Consider the following 19,252-nt stretch of genomic DNA (forward strand, 5'->3'; position numbering starts at 1 on the left):
TTGTATATTTGTCTTTTACTCTCCTCAGGGTTTACTTTCAGTTCACCATCCCTCAACGTGAAAGTGTAAAAAGGTCAAAACAATCCAAGCGGCGCGTGGAAACGACACAGACGTTACGGTCACATGTGACGTCTTATTGTTGTCTTCGTTGCTGTGTGCATGTGTCAGGTGTGTGAGTGAGTGAGTGAGTGAGTGAGTGAGTGTCACCATCAGTGTGAGCCTGACTCACGGTGACCTCACCGACCTCACTCATCACAACAGACCCGACACATGAGGCAACATGTCGCTCTCACGCGTCACCGCTGTTGCACATTTGGACGGCAACTCTCTCTGCGTTTGTGTCTCACACCACATTTAGTTTACAGTACGTTGACTGTCATGTTCCATTTATACTCGCTGACGTATTTTTATGTCACCAAGGTCGTTCACTTACGTTCACTTACATTCATTTCCTGGAGACTTACTTTAACTTTAACCATAACTACTACTGGTCTAATCCTAATCCCAACCTTAACTTTAACCTAATGTGGCTATGTCATCAGATTTAAGTCCCCACAACATGAGTAATACAAAAAAACACACACAAACGTATATATATATATATACATATATATATATATATATATATACATACATATATATATATAATAGTAGTATATATATATATATACATATATATATATACATATATATACAGTAGTATATAGTATATATATATATATATATATATATATGTATATATATTTATATGTATATATATATATATATATATATATATATATATAAATGATATATATTATATATATCTATATATATTATATATATATATATATTGAAATGATTAGCAGGGATTTCTTTAATTGCAGAGGCAGTGAGATTATAATTATGAATGTGTTAATCCGATTAAAACGCGACTTAAATAAATACAGTTTGTGAAATTGTACTTAGAAAGTGGGATATTTTGAAATTTAAGAATGGTAGAAAGACTCAAAGTGGCTTAAAGTAGCTAGTTTTAAACAGGAAACTGAGCAATTCTAACAAGCTGAAAGAGAGCATGTCGCCACCTTGTGTATGGGAGTGGACTTGCTTTGTTCGCTTGTATATTGCACTGAACGGAAAAGTAGCTAAAACCAAAGCTAAACTGTGCTTTTAATTTGTAGCTAATGATGGATTGAAGAAAAACCGTAAGCAGATTATTTTTTTCCACAGTTTCTACCTGTCCAGATTAAGAGCCCGAAACACATGAGAACAAGTTTAAGAGAATCCGTAAATAGTTCTGTATTGTATAAGCGTGTTATCCATATAAATAAATAGTATTTTTGTGTTTTTGTGTATGCAATCAACACGTAACTTTGGGAAAACAATGTCTTTCCTCCACCTCTCTCTTGCATTTGCTGTTACAGCGCCACATACTGGCCTGGCATGAATACTACAGAGATTTGCCGTGTTGTTGGCGTTTACGGAAAACTTTTTAAAGAACAAAAACAGAGATGACAAACGAAAAACGCTACGTCCATATGTTTCGGTTTGAAATATGCGTCACATCTGCCTGCTGTCCAGCACCTACGATGACCGTCTATACTCTTTAGACACGGGGTGTGGCTCGACGGAGGGGAAGGAGGGAGGAGGGGAGAGAGCTCCCATCTGCTTTCTTTCCCATTCTCTCTCCCTCCCTCTCTTTGTGTCTACCTCCCCCTTTTTCTGCCTTTATTCTCATCTCTTTATTAGTGTCCATCACTGCCCGTCTGTCCCTCACACACACACACACGTCCATGACGCAGCTTTAAAAAGCCATGATGGGTGTCATGGTGCTCGTGCTCTCTGACTCTGGACTGATACCAACTGGACAGAACCTGTTGCTGTTTGCCAGGATTCACCAGAAACCACAGACACCAGAATTATATTTACTGATCTTTTAAATCACAACAAAATGTAGTTTTTTCACCTGGACTTTGCAATACATACAGTATATCAGTGCAATGTCCTCATAAGAGCAATCCAGCACACAAGCAGTCAGCAACCTGTGGCCCGTGGGCCAAAACTGGCCCGCCAGCATTAATAATCTGGCCCAGTAGATGAAATCAAAAATCAGGTTTCATGCAAAGTCAAGTAGAATTCAGTGACCTAAATTTGCCTTTCTTTTTTTTTAACAAGATTGAATATTTAGATCAGGACCATGGTTCTCAAACTGTGTTATGTGTACCACCAGTGGTACACAAGCTTCCTTTGCTAGTACTTGGACGGAATTGAAATACTGGCCCGGTATTCAATTGCTTAATAAAACAGGGGGGCCAAATTCCCTTGCTAATGCTTCGGTACACTGTACATATTACTATATGTCCATTTGGTATTTTTACATACTGTAAATACATTACACGTGGACAACATAATGTCCTGGGGACGCAACGTCCTCATTGGTCGGCTCAAAAGACAGATCACGGTTGTGATATTAGCAGATGACACAGTCAGAGCTAAGATTAGCACATAAAAACAGAACGTGCATTCTTTTGAACTAAGTGTGGACATTCATCCAAATATTAAGTGTCAGTTTAAAGTCTGATATGGTGCGACACACTGTCACATTAATAGCATTTCATAACTATAGCGAAATACAGCCAGACTTTTACTTTGAAATACTCACAGATAAGGATATGTATCAGTGCAAATAGTGCTTTTACAGCATGTTTACTTTTAAAATGTACATGCTATTCATGTTGCATATACAAACATGGATTTAATAGTTTAGATTTCTGTTTTTACTTTTATTTGTGGCCCTTTCCTTGCTTCCTTAATAATATTCAATATATTTAGCTTTTTTGTATTTCCTGATGTTTTATAAAACCTTTATCAACATAAAAGTTGCTGTTGTTGTGGCACAAATATATAAGTATCTTATCTAATGTGTTCCAGTATCACTTTCATGAGAATCCCTCACCAGAACTGTCTTCATCTTTATCTCTGCCCTTTCTTTTGCTGGATTACACAGCAATCTAACCAACATTTTACCATTAAGTAATCATAGTTCCTGTGGTGTTTGTTTGTTGTTTTAGAGAAACCTTAACTACAAACAGATCAGCCGTTCAGAAGCAGCTTCAGCTCATCGCGTGCAACACTTACTGCATATTTTTGGAAGGTTGTGCAACGGCATCCCGAGTGTGTTGCTCGGCTGTGATTGGCCGTGTGACGGCACACGTCGGAGTTAAGCCCATGATTTGACGGCTCGGTTACAGTGAGCTGTCATTAAAGTGACACACCTGCTCAGGTGTGAGATCAGGTGAACGTGAGAAACACCACAGCTCTGATTTTACACAGCGTTGTTTATTTGGAAAAGAGTAGAATAAACAACTGTAGAATAGAATAAAGTGGAATAGAATAGAATAAACTACTGCAGAATAGAATAAAGGAGAGTAGAGAATAGAATATATAATTATATCACAATATTCCATCATGACATTGCATTAACAATATTTGTGGTGATAGCTCACAGAATTTGTGCCCATACTAAAAATAGTAAAATTAAGAAGTGGCAGTGCTTAAAATAGTAAAATTCAATAAGAAAAAAGTTATAAATAGAGAAAGTTTGTACAAAATAGAACAAGATATATAAGAGATAAGCTCCACAAAGATAGAGAGCAAAAAATAATAAATACAAACATAGGATAGTAAATTATAAATAAAGTAAAAGTGTAGCTGGTGCAAGAACAAGATTAAAGAGGTAAATTTAATTCTTTTTTATGAATGAACTTATTTGAGGGAGAGAAAACTTTAGTTCAGGTGCTGGAAAAGTAAACTTTGGCCTCGACTAAGAACAAGAGCAGACTCAAATCCAGACACACAGAGAGAGAGAGGGGGGGTGTGTTTACTCGTGTCTGTGTGACGCCTCCAGTGTCAGGTGACTTACAGGAAAGAAGTTGTTGTTCTCTTTCTTTCTTTCTCTCTCTCTCTCTCTCTCTGTTCATGGCTGTGTCTCTTTTGTTTTCCTGCCTTTTTTAAAAAATATAACTATTTCTCAGTCTCGTCACTGCAGTGTTTTATTAATTAATTTATTACACTACAAAACAAACAAACAAAAAAACAAGAGTACAGACAGTCTTCACAGACACTGTAAGAATCACCATGTTGGAAACACAGTGCAGTTCTCTGTCGTGTGCTTTAATGGTTTTGCCTGGAGGCTGTGTGTGAAAAAAGGTTTATATACTAACCCTTGTGTTCTTGTATGTGTGACCTCTTAAAGACCGCAGACAAACACTGACCCTGTGAGGACCTGTCGTTCCCCATGGAGACCAAGAAAAAAAAACCTGGTCCTAATAATGAGGAAGAACCTAATTTCTGAGGAACTGGTTTGAAGTTAGGGCTGGTTAACTGGTCATGGTTATGGTTAAGGTTCTTGTATGTGTATCTTTGTGAGGACCACACAAACGTAACATACCTAAGGAAGTGAGGACATGCTTGGCTGGTCCTAAAAAATGGCCTTTTTCAGGGTTAAGACCTGGTTTTAGGGTTAGGGTAAAGGTTAAGGTTAGGCACTTTGTCGTGATAGTTAAGGTAAGGGGCTAGAGAATGCATTATGTCTATGTGTGTGTGTGTACACCTGGTATTCCTTATGTTGTGGGGACCTACTTTTTATACAGTTTACACAGTCACATTAAGGGGACTTGTCTATCTTATGGGGACAAAAATCAAGTACCCCATAACGTAAATTACTACATTTTAAGGTGAAGATGTGTTTTAAAGTTAGGCTGAGGTCAGAGGTCAGGGTTAGGATTAGGTCAGTAATAATTATAGTTAAGGTTAGAGTAAGTCTCTAGGAAATCAATGTAAGTCAATGCAGTGTCCTCTGAAGTCATAGAAATCAGTGTGTGTGTGTGTGTGTGTGTGCCCGTCCATAGCAGACTGGTGAGTGTGACACATTCCAGTGGGACAACTCACCAATAGTGTTGCAGTAGATGGAACACAGATACTTCTGTCCACTGGGAGAAACTCAACAAAAACACATTGATGACAGAGAATTCAGTTCCCACAATCTGATGCTGTTTCTTTTCTTTTCTGAGTCCCATGTAACTTCTAAGTTCTCTCATAGTAGTAGTAGTTTGTTGAGGTAATACTGGCTATGATGGGATAAGTTAAGTGCAAGGGATGAGCGAGGACTTTTTGAGTTCATTATTGAGTTTATTATCATCATTTTATCACATCAAATATCATCTATCATATTATTATTATTACCATTATTATTATTATTAATAATAATAATAATAATAATAATAATAATAATAAAAACTATCAATTCCGTGGCAGCTGTGGTCAAAATCTCTTAATTGAAGAAGAAAAAAGTAAAACAAAGACTGATTCGTACCATTATCAGTATCAGTACTCAAGGATTTAACACCAGTTCCAATCAGGACCAAATACAATCTGGAATAATGTTAAATTAAGCTATTTTGATGTTAATTTAATGCTAAAATAGTTCATTTAAATTTGAAATTTAAAGTCAGTTTCAGAGTGTATTTATCATTTGTAGAGATACGTTAATACTAAAAGAGTTCTGAAAGTGGATTCAGCCCTAATCTGAACATTTTTTACAGTGTATATGCCACAAAAAACATGGTATCCAGCTTTCCTCAAAGGTTAAACAGTTAAAGTACCGGTTCAAACTTAAATGCAGTTACTTTTCCCAAAGGCATACAACAAGTTTACAACAAACAAAACCTTGTTGTTTTTTAAAGTGTGCATCACGTTGTGCTGAAGAGCCGTGAAAAGTGTGGAGAAAGACACTGTGGCTGAAAACAGGAAGGTCATTAATCTTGGAGGGAAACTGGGCTGGTTCACAAGTCACAGCACGAGGAAGCTGCTCCAGAGTCAAGCAGTCAGTAACAATGCTGCTGCTTCTGCTGCTGCTGCTGCTGCTTATACATCCATTTTCTTTTCTTTTCTGTCCTTTTCTTTTTCTCTTTTATGTTCCAGCAGCTTAATAATGCAAAACATTCTCTCCCTTCCAGCATCAAACGTCCTCCAACAGCCCAGTTAGTTGCTGTGAGTGACAGAAAGACTTATGCGACAAAATCAAATTCATTCATGATCATGATTTTACAGCTCGGCTCGACTCGCTTTACTCTGCTGTTCCATCACTGATAGTTCCTGGTACCTGCTGTTTATTTAGCACCTGCTCTGTCGAGGTTCCAAGCGAGTCAACGGACCACTGATCGGTCAGAGAGTGTCGTCATGAGTGCGACGTCCAACACAAGAATCAAACTGAACAATGTCCGAACTGTAGATCAGTTAAAAAGACTTAAAAATCCCTGAAAACACGCATTCATCTCCAACATTTAACAAAATAAATGTCTATATCTCAATATTAACCCTCTGTCATGTGTAGTTCTCATTCTACCGTAACTCCTATAGACAATTTGTGATAATTAGAAAATGCCAAAACTATGGACTGGCGATCTGTCCAGGGTGTGACCCCACCTTTCACCTGTTCTAGGTCAGCTAAGATTGGCACAGCACCTGCATGGATGGATGGATGGATACCGGAAAGCAGAGAAATAGCCCTCAGGATATTGGCGGGAACGACCGTCCAATCACAGACGAGATTCACCAGCGCGTCACATGTTTGTGACGTCAGATTCTATATATATATATATATGTATATATATATATATATATATATATATATATATACATATATGTATATATATATATATATATATATATATATATATTGTTTTTAAGGTTTATTTAGTATAAAACAGTTGTAATCCAGTTACATGAACAGTAATCTATTACTACTACTGCTGCTGCTGCTGCTGCTGCTGCTGCTGCTTCTTCTGCCCTCCCACGCCACACCAGACTGGCTGAGTCAGCTCCGCTGCTCTATCACGATTCAGCCTGACACCCTCCACCCCCGACCCCACTCTCCCTCCCCTCCCCTCCCCTCTCCTCTCCTCCGCTGTGTTCCAAACTTCCTCACCTCTCTCTGCTCCCACTGTGACTGTCTGTTCTGTTGTGTCTGACTGCGCTCGCTCTCAGCGAGACGCAAATATCCACCGTCGGACACATACTATCCTCGCTCTTCTCTTCCATTTTCTCCTCGCTCTTTCTGTCCTTCCCTCCCTCCCTCCCTCCCTCCCTCGCTCCTGGCCGCCTTCAGGGTAGCAGAAGGGAAGTGAATGGCTTCAGCCCTCCCAGCTGGTCCCATCACCCGGCAACCCGGAGCAAAACAAAAGAACACACACGCACACACACACACACAGTCAGGTTCACCAGCACACGAGAACATGCATATTCTCAGACAGAGGCTCACACACATGCAGATGAATGCCTACACACACACACACACACACACACACACGCACACACACACACACAGTCAGGTTCACCAGCACACGAGAACATGCATATTCTCAGACAGAGGCTCACACACATGCAGATGAATGCCTACACACACACACACACACACACTCACTGCCGCCACCTTTGCCCCCACCCAGACTCACAAACACAGCCAGCCATCCGTCCGTCCGTCCTCTGCAGACTCCCACCCATCATCCCCCCGGTCCCCCTCCTCTCCTCCCCGAGCACCCAGTCCTTTGTCCACACTCTGATCCCCAAAAAACATATTTGGGAGGAAGTCAGAAAACAAAAACACTGCTCCTCTGAACCACCGTAACGGAAAAATTAAAGATCGGGAATGGAGGAAACCCCGGGAATCAAACCCAGCACCTTCTTCCTATGAGGCAACATTGCTAACCACTGTTCCACCATGTTGACATAGATGTTCCGGATGCTAAAAAAATAAAAAGCTAACGTAGCAGTTTGGGGTAAAATGTCTTAAATGCCCAAGGGATCAAACCCCAACCTTCTGGATCACTCTACCACTGATCCACAGCTGCCTGCGAATGAAAGTAAGATGTATTATAAATATGTGATAAATAATAATAATGATGACGTGAGTGGTGTTTCGACATCAGTGGCAGGTTTAAGCCAAAAAGTTGTCGATTCCGACCTTTAAATAACGGCGTTGCATCAACTCAAGACCCCAGCTGACAAACTTTCGTCTGCTGCGTCCAAACTCTTAAAGTATTTTTAGTTTTTAAAATGTATCACATCCACATGTGGTCCTTTTTTTTTTTTTCTGGTTTGGAAACACTGCTGCCTCCATTCTTCAGGAGGGCTTTTATTCTGGAAGGGCAGAAAGGAAGTGTGGCTTTTGCATTGGTTCTTATTAGTTACGAAATGTTCCGTTTTAACCTTGTTATTGGTATTGTCATTATCAATAAATCTTTGCGGTTTCTCGTCAGTGGTACTTAATCTACTTCCTGTTTACGTTGGCTCGCACATGCTCAGTGGTGATGTACATTTTGTCTGGTGTCTTATATATATTGTGCAACAAAACTACATTTTCAGAAGGTTCTGGGTTTAAAATGCCCCAGTGAACTCTTAAAAGCTTCAAACAGGCAAAGGTTTGTGCACTTTTAGAGGTTTTTCCTGCCAACATGGCCGACGTAAGCAAACTCGTGTCATGTGACGTCCAGAGCTCTATTGATTTAATCCCGATACGGAAATGAAACACTCGGCAACTCTTCACATTTTCTTATTGATTCTATAATTTGTGGCGTCTGTGTCTTATTGTTGCGGTGGAAACACAAACACGAGGAACCAGTGGGTGAACAAAGAGCCACTGTTGTGCAACAAAACAAATTTCATCTTCATGAAAATCAGAGGGGAAGCAGTCGGAGCAGGGCAACGACCGTGGAGCGGACTGCTAAATATTTAGTTAAACTCTCTCTGTCGGCACGGTGATGTTGAGCCAAACCAAAACGTGTAAGAAAAAATGCTTTCAAGCTTTTTCTTCACACACACAAACACAGGCAACGTGAAGCGGAGAGAGAGAGTTTTTTCAACACAATGTGGAAAACCTGAGAGTGTGAGTGGATTTATTTTTTCTTCTGCAGCCTCTGGGAACATCACAGCGAATCAGGGAGGTGGAAAACAAGAGAATACATGATGTGAAATGAATCCCAGCCAGATTATTCTGGTCTGATCTGCAGTAAAACAAAATGGCACAATAAAAAAAACCACACGGCTCAAGGTTCAGTCCAGGCCTCCAGGCCAGACTGGTCCAGTCCACCTGAGCTCAGACTAATCTGGTGTGTGGCCCCAGTTCAACGCTGAACCAGTGGTGACCAATGGAAAACAGCCAGTCCAAGTGGAGGCTTATCAACAACCCGGTCACTGGATCACACTGTGTGCTGAATTTGTTATGGCGACAAACGGCAACCATTTCCTACACTGGCCACCAGAGCATTTTAGAATTGATTCTAAAATTGTATGTTTTCAATTCCTTAAATGGGCTGACACCTTCAGTATGTGGCAAAAAATGTGTCTAGAAATGTTTGCTCAGACTCTCTGTAAACACGTCCAGAGACGAGAAGCAGCACCAAGTGGAAAAAGTCAAATTTGCTTTTAAGTAATTAGCTTCTATACAAGCTCCAAAAAAACTTTTTGCTACCTGGTCGTTTGAAATCAGCTGCAAACAAACTTTGCATCTCGTCCTTGGAAATAATTGGGTTGTGCCATTTTATAATTTATATTTAGCTTACCTTTATTTAATCACCATCTGTCTCTGTTGGTGCCGCAAATGTTGCAAATTAGCATTTGCTAGAAACACGACGGTGTTAACGAGACAGAATTCTCCCGACTGTGTAACAAAAACAATTCCCTTCTTCTTAAGAAGAAATTAGCAGCCCACAAATCGACTCGTCTGAAATTGATTTATATTCTTACAGTGTGTGTTTGCGCAAAAGTGAAGAATGTGACAATATCCAATCTAGGGATGGGGCAATACCAATGTTTTGTGTCCGAGTGTCTACCGATACCGATATTAGTACCGATACAGTTCAAAGACATAATTCTCCAACTGTGTAACAAATATTGTGGTAATTGTAAAACAGCCCAAACATGACTCAGCTAAAATGTTTTTGATGATTTTTATTTATATTTTTACAGTCTGTGCACAAGTGAAGCGATATTGACCAATACTGGCCGATACCGATTCCCATCCCTAATCCGATCCACTGATCATGACCAGTATCGGACTGATACTGATAATGACCGATCCCGATTCTCATACCAAATCCGATCCACTGATTTTGACCAGTATCGTGCCGATACTGACCGATCCCGATTCCCATCCCTAATCCGATCCACTGATTTTAACTAGTATTGGACTGATACTGACCAATCCCAATTCCTATCCCTAATCCGATCCAATGATTTTAACTAGTATTGGACTGATACTGACCAATCCCTCCCATCCCTAATCCGATCCACTGATTTTTTAACTATTATTGACTGATACTGACCAATCCCAATTCCCATCCCTAATCCGATCCACTGATTTTAACTAGTATTGGACTGATACTGACCGATCCCGATTCCCTTCCCTAATCCGATTCCGCTGATTTTGACCGGTATCAGACCAATACCAATACTGACCGATACCGATTCCCATCCCTAATCCGATCTAGTGATTTTGATCATTATCGGACTGATACTCACTGATTCCCATCCCTAATCCGATCTAGTGATTTCGACCAGTATCTGACTGATACCGACACTGATAATTTGGATCCTATCGGCTCATCCCTAGTCTGGACTATCACCTGTGACTCTGGAGCCAGGGAATCAAACCTCTGTCCATAACGCTGAGTGGTTGACCCACTTTTTTTTTTTTTTTTTAACTAAAGGCACAATCCACCTGTTTCAGCTGAGTGCATAAGCCTGACGCGTTCACCCAAAAACCCAAATGACATCATTAAAAACACATCATCACTCAGTCAGACGCTGCTCTGCACAACAGACACAGATATCAGTGACCTGAACCACTGCCAAGCTGACACAGCACTCTATAACAAAGTATATCATCATTAGGCCGTAATCACACAGCACCTGCAAGCCTAATATGACAATATGAAAGTGGGCCTGTTTACAGCATCTCACTCTGGCTGGACACGGTTCCTGATCCAGCGCTGGGTAACATTTCAAATCTATGCCAGGTTTTAATCTGTGACCATGACTCTCAAACTGTGGTGCCACCAGTGGTACGCAAGCTTCCTCTGGTGGTACTTGGGAGGAAAAATCTGAAAAACCTAACTTAACTTAAATACTTAACTTAATAATATGTCCGTTGTGACTTTTCTGCTCCCTCCCATTCAAAGGCCCATAGAGAAAATCAGTGATTTTACATTAGAGCACATAGCTTTATTTAATTTACTTCAAATGTGTTATTTTGTGTCTTCACATAAGTGGCACAAATTTGCCAAACGTGGAAGCAGTAGACCAGAAGCTCATGTGTCGCTGTGAGCTAAAAACGCTATGGACTTTGGTGTAAAAGGGTCAAAACTTTGAAAAAGTTGAGAAAGGCTCTTTAAAAGGTGAGATTAAATGGCAAAAAAAAGAAAAAGAAATCATTACACTTGACTGGACTTGCTAAGATCAGAATTCAGCAAATTGCCAAACACGGTATTTGCTGATAAAATCTGCCTCCTGTGACTAGTAGATTCTTTCTGAAGAGAGAACCACGTTTTCCATTTAATAACACGCAACATGTAGCACATGTTTGTCAGATCGGAGCTTTTGTGAGACACTCACACTGGTATTTGAGCTCATACGCTAAAGAGTTTAATGTAGAACCTCTGCCTTAATCTGCTCCAGAGTGTTAGCGACTGCACGGCATATTATTCTCACCGACACACACACACACACACAGGGAGGAAGAGTGTGTAGGAGGGGGTATTCCAACTCACTACATCATGATGTAAAGTGTGGACCACTTACACAGGTTGTGGGACAATGAGTCACGGAGCTGAGGGAGGTAACATGATAATATGTCAGCATGTTCACGTCCATAGGTGTGTTAGTTCTACTTTAAATCAACTGCTCACACATCCACTGACCTCAATTACATCTATATATATGTGTAGACATACATTAAGTTCAAATAGATCATCAGTGAGGGGCGTGAAGGTGATTTAAAGGTCAAGTCTGTAGCATTTAGGAGGGTTGACTGGCCGTATACAACTCATGAATATGTTTTAATGTGTTGAAAAATGCTTATTCATTCATTTATTACCATTTATTACATTTGTTATCATTCTAAAAACAATTGTGTATATGTATTTAATCATTAATATACTTGTTTTTGGATTGATAAAACAATAAAAAATACAAAATCAATCAGTTTACTGCAGCCTTTTATACTGTCTGCTCTTTTGCATCTTTCTACAGAAGCCCCACATGGACAAACCAGCTTATTTTATGCAAACAAACTACATCCTTTCTGGTCTGCAGAGGCCTCCGTAGTTTTTCATTGCTAAACTCCATGTCTGGAAGAACAGAAACTGAATCCTGAACTGAGCATCCTTCACGTTAACTTCAGTCAAATCTCACTTCTTCGTTTTTTTCCCTTTCTTTTAAACATTGTTGTTGTTTCTAGAACAGAAAGTTGTGTTTCCTGAAACTACGCACACAACTGCAGCGGAGAAAATGTCCTTCCTGTTTGCACTGGCACAGAAATACACTCACAGTGAAGCTGACTGCTCGCGTTACATACAGATGGATGCTGATTTCTTCTTTAAACAGTGATTAAATGCATTATTTTCACTTTTATTTCACCTTTATACAACAAATTATGATATAAAATCTCCTTTTTTTGCTGTGGTCAAAGGTGATATTTAGTCAGTAGTAGTTGTTATGTGTGTGAGTCTGGTTTCCATGACTTCAGAGGACTTTGACTTACATTCATTTCCTGGAGACTTGCTCTAACCTTAACTATATCTATTACTGACCTAACCCTGACCCTAACCTTAACCTCATCCTAAATAACACGCCTCCATCTTAAAATGTAATAATTGTGTCCGAGTAAGGAAGACAATTCCCCATAATGTGGCCGTGTAAACAGATTTCGGTCCCTACAACATGAGTAAAACACACACCAGGACACTGCAAACAAAGCGTTATACATAACCACAGTTCAAACCTTAGTCCTACACTAAACCAGTTCCTCTAGAAATGAAGTTCACGCTCATCAGGACCAGGTTTTTCCATCTCCATGAGGACTACTGGTCAGTGTTTATTCAAGAAAAGGTCCTAAAGAGGCAGCAAATACACACACACACACACGCACGCACAAGTACATTCTTTTAAGAGAGAAAGATAAGAAAGGAAGCAAGAGAAGGTGCTGCATGTGTGAATAATGAAAAGGAGGTCAGTGCCTGAAGGGGTGGAGCCATGGTGAACACACACACACACACACACACACACACATTTCATTGCCTGTCATGACGCCTGATTGATGGGAAGAACTAAGAAGCCTGCACTCATGACTTACAGGGTTAGTTTGGGTTTCATTTTTTTTTTTTAAAGCATTTATGAAGAACTGACACCACGTTCACACGTGAGCCGCCGTCGCTGACACACAAAGAAGAAACTGTTCTACACACTATGTAACATTTGTGTGTTCCAACACTCAACGTACTACTGTGTTATTTTGTAGAGTTGTTGCCGATGTCAAATATTCCAACATATCGGGAGTGTTTGACACAACTGTCTCTCTTCTGTCTCTACCCCCAATTTTTCCTTTCACCACAACCTGTCTAGGCACATGGCCGCACATCTTTGAGTCCGTAGTGCTTGCTAATTGTGTGAACTGTTGTCGAAATGAAGACAATATTTTGAATACTTTTAATACAAGCTTCATGCACACATACACACGCATTCTTACACAGCATGTTTAGTGAGGACACTCATAGATATAAAGTGTTCCATTAACCTAAACATACTTCAAACCCTAAAAACACTGTCACACCAGAATTCTGGAAACATACCAAATTGGAAAAAACTTTCCATGGGAATTATGGGAATTAATGGGAATTTTTGCAAGTCCCCACTTCCACAAAATGTCCCCACTTCCTGTGTTTTTTAAGTGTTTTGGTCCTCACAGCGTCAGAGTAAGAATTACATTGATTTACATTCATTTCCTGGGGACTTCCTGTGACCTTTGCCATAACTACTACTGGCTTAAACCTAACCTTAACCTTAACCTTAACTTAACCATACAACATGGTCACTTAATAATTGGTATTATGGTGACTTGATTTGTGTCCCCGTAGGGAAGACAAGTCCCCGTAATGTGACAGGAGGTTCTACCCGATTGGGACCAGGTTTTCCGTCTCCATGAGAACTACTAGTCCTGACAAGGTCAGTGTTTACACACACACACACACACACACACAGAGTGAGTGAGCAGTGGGTCAGAGGCTCAGGTTCAGGGGAAAATAGAACAGATACCTGTTCACTGCTCAGGCTGCTGTCGTGCAGTGGAGTAACGCCAGTCCTACTGTAGGATTATTGTTCGGTGATGCTATCATCACAACTGCTCTCCCTCTATCTATTTATAGTTCACAGAGCTCCCCCACCTCCCTCCCTCCCTCCCCTCCCTCCCTCTCTGTCACATTCTCCACACTGAATGCCAAATGTATTAAAGGGAGAAGGTTGGAAAAATTCAGAGACACCGACCACTAGTTGGTGGTTTCTGGACACAGAGAGGGACACAGCACCTGTTCCCTCACACAGAGGCCGACACTCACTGTCCACTTTATTAGGTACACAACAACCGAGTAAAGTGGCATGAGTGGCACTTGAGGTCTGGTTGAGGTCCTCTGCTGCTGGAGTCATTGTTTTCCTTGTTTAAAAAAAGGAAGTAGAATGGAAGTAATAAACATTTTCCTGAGGAGATCCTGCTCTCAGTCACTTTTGTTTGTTAGATGATTCTGCTCTGACCTCAGAATCGCTGCTGCTCACAGGATATTTTTAGATTTTATTTTTCATTCTCTATAAATTTAGAGATAGCTATGCATGAAAGCTGGTCTGGTAACAACAACCATGTCACGTTCAAAGTCATTTAAATTAACGTTCTTGCTCATTCTGATGCTCGGTTTGAACTACAGCAGGTCATCTTGACCTGGTCTAGATGCCTAAATCCAATGCACAACACATGTCATTGGCTAATTAGAAATTCATGATAAAAGCAGTTGAACTGGTGTACATACATTTTGGAAAATGGCGTTTTTGTGTATAGAACCAAACACAACTTTGCAACTTCGGGAACAATTCCCAACTTTGGGAACCAATACCCAACTTTGGGATCCAAAACCAGAACACAAGCAACTTTTGGAACCAATACCCAACATTATGGAACAGTGCACGACTTTGGGAACCAATGGCAACTTTGGGAAAACAATGACGTCATAGTCAAAAGGGAAAGGGAACTTGACTTGTAACCAGAAGGTCGCCGGTTCAAAATCCCCACCCGGCCAAAAAAGGGCTGGGGTACCCCTGAGCAAGGTACCCAACCCCCCAATGCTCCCCGGGCGCCACTCAGTGTGGCAGCCCACTGCTCCTAATTCTAGGATGGGTCAAAATGCAGAGGAATACTTTCCCTAAGGGGATTAATAAAAAACTAACTAGCCCATCTTCTTAAATGTGACTTTGTTCTGGCTGCTTTGCTCCTCGATGTCCTGTATGAACCTGAACGTTTTGAATTTGTGGGACTGAACGCACAGTGCCAGTGTTCAGACGTGGGACAGTGAACGCTGGACGGCTGCCGATGCCGTCATCTGCCAGACGGACCGCGACATCTGAGCCCCAGGCTGGGAACAGAACAGAACAGACACGAACCATGGGCACCTTAATCTGGATTAGCTGCTAAATTAAAAGGCCTGATTGCTTGTGTAATCCCATTGACAACATGCCGGCCGCCTGATGACCATTTGACGGCAGTCGGGTCAAGACAGGCCGACACAAGCCTGACAGAGGGCTCGGCAAATGTGGTCGTAATGTAGAGAAATGACACGCATGGTTTATACGGAAGCTACAATCAGATTACCAGGAACACGTTGACCGTCCTATGAAACAACAACAGAAAACGTTGCTATCGTAGCTCTGAAGGACGGAACTCTCTTTGAATGATGTTCGAATTGCTGCTCACATGTTGTGGGTCAAGACTCAAAAAGATGCATTGCATCACGTACACAACACATATGTGACGGTAAGAGGTGAATTACTTCCCAAAACGTGCAAAATTACAATCTCTGCATGTTGCAAACTGTGTTGCTTCAACCTGCAATGGTTTTATTTTGCAGTTGAGGATTGCACATAATGTCAGTAAACTGTTTTACCCTCTAAGGTTAAACCAAAAAAACAAACAAAAGTGATCCAATTCTGCTTAGGACCCCATAAATGCATGGGCCGGCCCTGTCTACCTACATATGAAATACATTTACAGTAAATAATATAGTATAATATTGATGTCTTTTAAAGTATTGTTGTAATAAAGTAAAAATACACACAAATGACCAATTCATCCACCGCTCTCTCACTGAATGTGCAGCTTAGGTCAGAGTGGACACTGTGCTGTCAGTCACTGTGTGTGTGTGTGTGTGTGTGTTCCAGCTTAAAGTCACACATGTTACATAACACAGACAGTAGCTCTGCTCTCCACTGATGTTCCTCAGGACATTGGTCACTTTATCCAACTCCACACAGATCCATGTGGTCTCTCTGGACTGCCTTTAACACACATTTACTCCTATATTGTCAATAAATTACATATGTCGAACATTGTGGTGTAATTTCACCTTTTAAAACTGCTACTTTTTTTAGAGAAAGCCCCAGTGTCCCCCTCTTCCTTGGCTGCTCTCTCAACAAAGTTTAAATATCTTACGATGAAAATGTCATAATTCGTGATTAACGTGCACGCCGAATTGAAGAGCACTTTCGATTTATGTGGAAGAAACATTCAAATGTCGCTTTATTTTGTGTTTTAGCTTGAAATAGTAACATGATTCTGCACATAGACGCATTTCCAATGGGGTTCGGCGGAACTCAGAGGAAATTCGGTGCGTAACGGGAATTCCACGCTGCGCTTTTTTTCCTCCTGACTGATGTAGAGACTCGGTCCATTCATTAGAGGCGTACGCACGCGATGTTTACGTCTTTTGAACAAAGTGTTAAACCCATGTATGATGTACCATCACAACAACAGAGACACACGCAGAAGAATTAGAGTTTAAAGATGTAGTTTGAGAGAGACTCACCCTCTGAGGCAGATCCGTCCAGCACGGAGCTAAAGTGGGAAATAGATCTGAAGGAACTGATCCCAGTCTGCAGGTTCTTCCTGTTTGTTTGTTTGTTTGTTTGTTGTTTGTTGTTTGTTGTTATGGTTCTCTGTCCGCTGCTTTAGAACGTAGAGTGTTTTCCTTCACAACTCCACTGATGGTTCACGTACAGACTCTGTCCAGCGTCTCCAATGTCACAGTGAACGCGTCCGATGTGAAGTCGTGTAAGAACAGCCACTCTGGTGGTGCGTTCACGTGCCAGTCACGCAGCCGGTAATCTGAATTACTTAAAAAAAATGAAAAACAAAAGGTATGGAACATGATAAATAGATTCCCTGTCACGATGTTTCTGAACAAAGGTAATTGCAATTTACAATATTATTGTGAAAATGTAATTTCACAAAATTTACAATTCAGTATATAAATGAGCAGAATTAATGGCTGTTTCCCAAACTTTTTCGTGACCATAACATAAATCACGACTATGGCTGCAACTGGCAATTATTTTTACAACTCATCAATCACTTGATTATTATCTCAATTAATTGATTAATTGTTTGGTCCTTACAATGTCAGAAAATGGAAAAACAGAGAATATTCACATTAAAGCAGCTGAAGGATTTGAGAACTTATGAATAGGTGACGATTTATTTACAAATTGACTAAATATGAAAATAGCTAATTAGCATAATCTCTAACACCTAATATAATTTTGAATAAATTATAATGCATATTATTAAAAAGTATACCCATAAATCTTAACTAAAAAGTTGTTGAAATCAGCAAACCAAAATAATCTCCTGTGACCCACCTCTGGGTCCCAACCCAGTGTTTAAAACTGAAAAAATGCTGGTTGTGGCCCAAATTGAGACAAATCATGAGATCCGCCACTGCCAGCAGGGGGCCCCAACAGCTGTTCCAAACTCCAGACTTGACAGTAAATGTGACACGACAGGCAAACATCTTTTGTATTCCTTCTTAAACCGTAGTATTTAATTTACATGGTTTATTTTTAAAATAATTTGTTGGCCTTAAATGTTTGTTTTGACATTTTGGATTTGATTATTTTGATTGTTTTAGACCTTGTTTGATTATTAATCACAATTTTAAGGTGCTATACAAATACAATTATTCTTATTATTACTATTTTCATGCATATATACGATATTCTTGATTTAAAAAAATGGTTTGGTGACACGAATGTGACGTGAAATAAAGAAAGTCCTACGGTGCCTGAACGCAGCAGCAGCAGCAGCAGCGGGGCCGTGTGTGTGACAGACATGACTGTGCCGTGACTCAGTGCTGAGTCACGGCGTCGTGTCCCGCCCACGCGGCGGTGGCGGCCAATGGCGCTCGTGCGGAAACGGTCGGCGTGAAAAGCAGTCACGCAGCCCCTCCACAGTGTGTGTGTGTGTGTGCGCGTGTGCGAGTGTGTTTAAAGGGACCGCTCATGTACGGAAATCAGTCAAATGCAGGTGGGCGGGGTCACAGATTGTGAATCAAACGACATGGAAACGTGATTTTCTGCATTAGCAATATATCATATATACATATATACGTATATATATATATACGTATATATATACGTATGTATATGTATATATATATATATATATATATATATATATATATATATATGTAATATTTCATAAATGTATAGATTGTCCATCGGTGGTGTCACTGATTCCTGATGACGACAAACTTGTTGGGGCTTTCCAGTTGTAGCCTAGTTGGAAATCGGAATTTCCAAGTTCCTTGTCGGAAGTTTCATCTGGAATGCCCCACAAGTCATACTTCCAGCTCAGAAAGTCGGAGAAACCTCACAAACCCCTGAAGTTTAAGAGAATGGTCCAAAGAAGAACCCAGACAATATCCAGTAGCAGTCGAGTAACCTTTGATTAAAGCTGATTAGTCACTAAAACTGTTTGGATGACTTCTTTCATGTCTTTACTATTTACTTTATACACCATTTTTACTTCAAAATGATGACTACATTGTAGCACAAACACAAAGTACGGTTGAGAGACTTCAATTTAAAGTTAAAGGATTTTGTCACGTTTTATACTTGATGGAGATGG

At 40.3% G+C, this 19,252-nt stretch overlaps 1 protein-coding gene across 1 annotated transcript in view; it reads right to left on the reverse strand.

Moving 5' to 3' along the window:
- Positions 1–17,494, reverse strand: part of sertad2b (SERTA domain containing 2b) — a 36,200-nt gene extending 18,706 nt beyond the window's left edge. The window contains exon 1 of the mRNA XM_044045854.1: positions 17,154–17,494. The gene's annotated coding sequence lies outside the window, so the exon portion shown is untranslated. The remainder of the gene's footprint in view (positions 1–17,153) is intronic.
- Between the last annotated feature and the right edge of the window lie 1,758 nt (positions 17,495–19,252).

The sequence above is a fragment of the Solea senegalensis genome, linkage group LG15, assembly GCF_019176455.1.
Source record: "Solea senegalensis isolate Sse05_10M linkage group LG15, IFAPA_SoseM_1, whole genome shotgun sequence".
In the NCBI taxonomy this organism is placed as follows: domain Eukaryota; kingdom Metazoa; phylum Chordata; class Actinopteri; order Pleuronectiformes; family Soleidae; genus Solea; species Solea senegalensis.